Here is a 4,699-nt window from a genome sequence, read left to right as displayed (position 1 = left end):
ATACATTAGAAATTAAGGCTGTGTTTGGTAAGAGCTTATGCATAGCTCTTTAAGAGAGATCTTTTCTAGGACAGATAACTGTATTTCTAAATTACCACACTGAGCTGAGATCAACTGTCAGATTCTCAACTGACTGTGCCCCCCAGGCACCCCTTATCTGGAGTCTTTTAACGGGGCCAGATTGAGAAGCCAGACCCTCCGGCGGCAGCTCTTAACTTACTCGAGTATGTACAGCCTAGTGTTGGGTCTTGGTGCTACTCAGTGTCACTCTCTGTGCTTCCGTGCTCCCCTCTGGCCACACGGGCCCAGGCTGGGGCGGACCGGAGGGTGGGGGTGGGGGGCGGGAAGCAGTCATCACCGGGTCCCAAGTATCCACGCAGATTTCCTACCGGGCATGACGGAAGTGCCAACCCAACGACCCTCCTCCACCCGGCCACCTGTCAGGGCTGTGTTTGCTGTGAGAAACCCTGTAACGAGAGTAAACCCTCCAAACCCAGCATCCCTGCCCCGAAGCACAGCCCGCGCCGGGCAGCCATCCGCCGTGAGCCCCTTGCTCGCCTCCCCGTGGGACTCGGAGCACGCGGAGAACAGAACGAACACAAAGTACACCTTCAGCCGTGAGTCCTGACGCTCTGTCCCCGACCCAGAAGCCCCATGTCTTTTCCAGCATCTATTTAACACACGAGGTGCTGAGTAGGTACAATCCCAGACTTTCGCAGTGCTGGGCAGAAAGACGCGGCCCCGGCGGGAAGGTACGGCCATGCAGGGGTCACTGAGACAGCAGCCCCACGCCTCTGCAGTGCGCCCACGGGGTGCAGCTTCCTGGAGGGGCTCCCGAGGCAGCAGAAGCGGCTAGACACACCTCTGGCTGGGGGCTGGCCACCGGGTCCCGAACCAGCGTCGAGAGTCGGTCGACGTGGATCCATCCCTCCTCCCCTTCAGCCATCGAGAACGTCTGGGACAGTCTCTTTCGTGTCCGCATCTCATACACACTCATTCACACTCACACACACACGGAGAATTGGCTCTTGCTTGACTTCCTCAGAGGAAATACTTTTTTAAAATAGGAGTCCGTGTGTGTGTGTGTGTCTGTGTGTCTGTGTGAGATACATCCTCCGTAGAACGGTGGCAAAGAAGTAACTCACACTTTACAGCCCAGAGTAGGCAATCCAGAGTATCAATTTATTTCCCCCCTCCTCAGCCCCGCATCTTGGGAGTCAGCCTTTTTCCCCAAGAGCCTCCTGAAGGCGCCTTTCATGTCCTTGTTCCGCAGGCTGTAGATGAGGGGGTTCATCATGAGGGTGAGGACGCCGTAGGACATGGAGACGATCTTGTCTCGGTCACGGACGATCTTGTCCTGAGGCATCATGTACATGGAGATGGCCGTGCCATAGAAGAACGCCACCACTGTGAGGTGAGACCCACACGTGGAAAAGGCCTTGCCGTGGCCCTCTGTGGAGCACATCCGCAGCATGGCCACCAGGATCCTTCCATAGGAGGCCACGATGAAGGCAAAGGGAACCAGCAGAGCCAGGGCACTGGTGCCCACCATGAGCGGCTCATAGAACTGCAGGTCAGAGCAGGTCAGCTTGAGCAGGGCCAGGAGCTCGCACAAGAAGTGAATGATGATCTGGCGGCCGCAGAACTCCAAGGGCATGGTCAGCAGGGACCATGGTCAGCAGGAACGCCGCCGTCCACGAGGTCCCGGCCAACAGGCTGCAAAGCCGGGGCCCCGTACACACGGAGTGGCGCAGGGGGTCCACGATGGCCACACAGCGATCATAGGCTATGGCGGCCAGCAGGAGACACTCCACGACACCCAGATACAGCCCACGGCCATCTGGGCCAAGCACTGTCCTAGCGAGATGGCAGGAACGGTCACCAAGCAGTTGATGAGGATCTGGGGCACGCTGGATGTGGTGTAGCCCACGTCCAGGAAGGACAGGTTGCTGAGGAAGAAGTACATGGGCGTGTGGAGCCGGGGATCATAGCAGATCAGGCGCAGGATGAGGCAGTTCCCGAAAAGGGTGATGACGTAGGATAGGAGGAGCAAGCAGAAGAAGACGGTCTGAGCCCGCAAGTACTGGGAGAACCCGAGCAGGACGAAGTAGATCTCCCCTGTGTTGTTCCGGCCATCCATGCCCCTTCCGAAACTCCAGCTGGGTGGGAAAACGTGGATAGTCTTGAGAGGTTGTTCAGAAACCAGCAGCTTTTAATAAATAAAGTTGGGCTCTTTCAAGTCACCAACATTCATGTGATGACCCCTTTACCCCTGCATTGCTGTGGCCCTTGCTGAAGAATGTTTGCTTAATACATTCCACCATTCAGAAGCACTCACGGACCCATCCAATTATACAGCCATTGATTGGTGGATTGGTGGATTTGTAGACTGGTGGATCGTGGAAGAGATTAGATCATTCCTTCACTGATTCTTTTACATATTGGTTAGTGGGCTCTTTCATTCATTCATTCATTACCGAGTCATTGACTCATGAATCCCCTTATAAGGATGGATTCACTCATTGTTTCTTCAATGCATTTATTCATTCATTCAACAAGCACTTCTGAGCAGCTTCTACCTAGTCCAGACTTGATCCCAGGCAATGAAGTTACAGTGGGGGACGAAAAAACAACAACAAAAAAAACAAGGCCTGAGCTCCCAGGATTTGATAGACTAAAGAAAAATTTGAAAAGTAACACTAGTGCGTTCAGTGCTAAGACCTTGCTCTGTTCCCACCACACTCCCTTCCCTGAAAAACTGTATCTGCATGTGTCCTTTTCCAAGTTCGGCAATTCTAGGAGTTTATCCTGCCAACGGATCACATGTGCAAACTGAGATCAATGGGATTATTTTCAAACAGATTTTTAACATTTTTTAAAATTTTATTTATTCATTTACTTAAGTCATCTCTACACCTAATGTGGGGCTTGAACTCACCACCCTGAGATCAAGAGTCATGTGCTCTTCCAACTGAGCTAGGCAGGCGCCCCTTAAATTCATGTTTAAAAACATAAATGCCAAGTTGTATTCCAGATGATGGAAAACTATCGCAATGTCTAGAAATACGGGACTGGGTAAAGAAATTGTGGCCCATCCATGGCAAGAACACTGTGCAGAAGTGAAACGAATAAGGAAACTATGTATACTGATATCTATCTATCTATCTAATAGGTATCTAAATAGATAGATAGATAGACAGATTTCTAATATATTGTTAAACTAAAAATGTGGAAGTGAGTTTGGTGGAGGCAGGAATTATATGGGAACACTTGGGTACATGTCAGCGAAGGAGAGAACAGTAGGTACCATTTTTTTTTTTTTAATGGGAAAGAAAATACATTTACACCTTTATCTCCTCCTTTGACCAGACACCCAAATTGAACTGTCATTTGAAGGTGATGAGAGAGGACATGTCTGAAACTAGGACAAAGGAGCAGTTAGGAACACTATAGTACCTGCCTAGCGCTTGTAGGAATTTGAGTTTCTGACATGAAGGGAAGGGACCCTGTCCTAATGAGGGGATAAAAATGCTTCCTAAGGAAATGACGGGAGAGTGCTGGGAGGAAAAGGGACCTGATTAGCATGGCCAGGAGGCAGAGGGAATAGGACGGATGGATGGAAAGATGGACGGATGGGTGGGTGGATGGAGGGACAGATGGGTGGGTGGGTAGATGGAAGGGTGGAAGGAAGGAAAGACAGATGGAAGGATGGATGGACAGATGAAGCTGTATCAGGTTAAGCATCCTCTTCCCACGCTTCTCCCATACCCAGCCACACACGTGGTTCCAGCAGAGTCTAATCCGGGAACTTCACCCCTTCCTTCCATGAAGAGGCCACACACAAACAGGAATCGGGCTGCTCTCACACTTTGGGGAGAACAAGAAGATCATTCCAAGGAGCCTGTGTACAACATCTTGATCCCCAGCACGTTCCCAAGCAGGATCCCTGAGAATAAGAACGTCTGATCTCCCTCTGTCTGTATCTTTTTCTTCAGTCTCTCACAGAGTTTCCAGAAAGCCCGGTGGGGACGGGTGGAGCCGAGGCGGAGGAGAACTGAAGAAGCAGAGAGAGGTGAGTAATTTAAGTAATCTCTGCACCCAACTACACCCCTGCGGTCTCTGGAGGCTCCTGGGCACCACCTGGGGATGCTTGTTAGCAAAACTTAGACTAGGATATTGGAAAAACAATCCTTACGGATCTCTCAGAGCCATCGGAGGAAAAGTTTGGCTGAGGGGATCGCTCCCTCCCTCCAGAATCTGGGCCGCAGATGGAGACTCAGGGTCTGGGTGTGTGGAGGTCGTCCCAGCCACACCGTGGATTGGCTCTGGGGCCTCCCTGAGAGTCACGTTCCCCGGGTGTGAAGTGGACAGAGGAATCCCAGCTGTTGTGGCCCAGGAAGGGGCTCACAGATGGGAAGGGAGAGCCAGACCCCTGTGCTCTCCTGTGGGACACCTGCAATTTCACAGCGTACGCACCTCAGACAAGGCTGCTCTGCGACCACCAAGCAGTGAGGCAGAAACAAGACGACCCCGTAATCGTGCATGAACACAGACAAAAATGAGCCTTGGCCAAACAAAGACAAGGCCTCTCCAACTTGCAGGGCGACCCACCCATCCCAGCCTTCCCAAGACTGTCCAGATTTTACGACTGAAAGTCCTGCGTCCCACAAGTTTTCCAGTGCCAGGCAGACCAGGAGGG

General features: G+C 51.8%; 1 pseudogene across 1 annotated transcript; it reads right to left on the bottom strand.

Moving 5' to 3' along the window:
* Nucleotides 1–347: 347 nt before the first annotated feature.
* Nucleotides 348–4,049, bottom strand: LOC115940746 (olfactory receptor 13H1-like; annotated as a pseudogene). Its single transcript, XR_014141092.1, has 2 exons — nt 3,769–4,049; nt 348–2,159 (listed from the first exon to the last, which is right to left on the bottom strand). The product of XR_014141092.1 is annotated as an olfactory receptor 13H1-like (transcript).
* Between the last annotated feature and the right edge of the window lie 650 nt (nt 4,050–4,699).

Source organism: Leptonychotes weddellii, chromosome 16 (assembly GCF_054177405.1).
Source record: "Leptonychotes weddellii isolate Sample4059 chromosome 16, ASM5417740v2, whole genome shotgun sequence".
Classification (NCBI taxonomy): Eukaryota; Metazoa; Chordata; class Mammalia; order Carnivora; family Phocidae; genus Leptonychotes; species Leptonychotes weddellii.
Note: the sequence above shows the minus strand (reverse complement) of the source record. Positions and strands in the feature narration are given on the sequence as shown.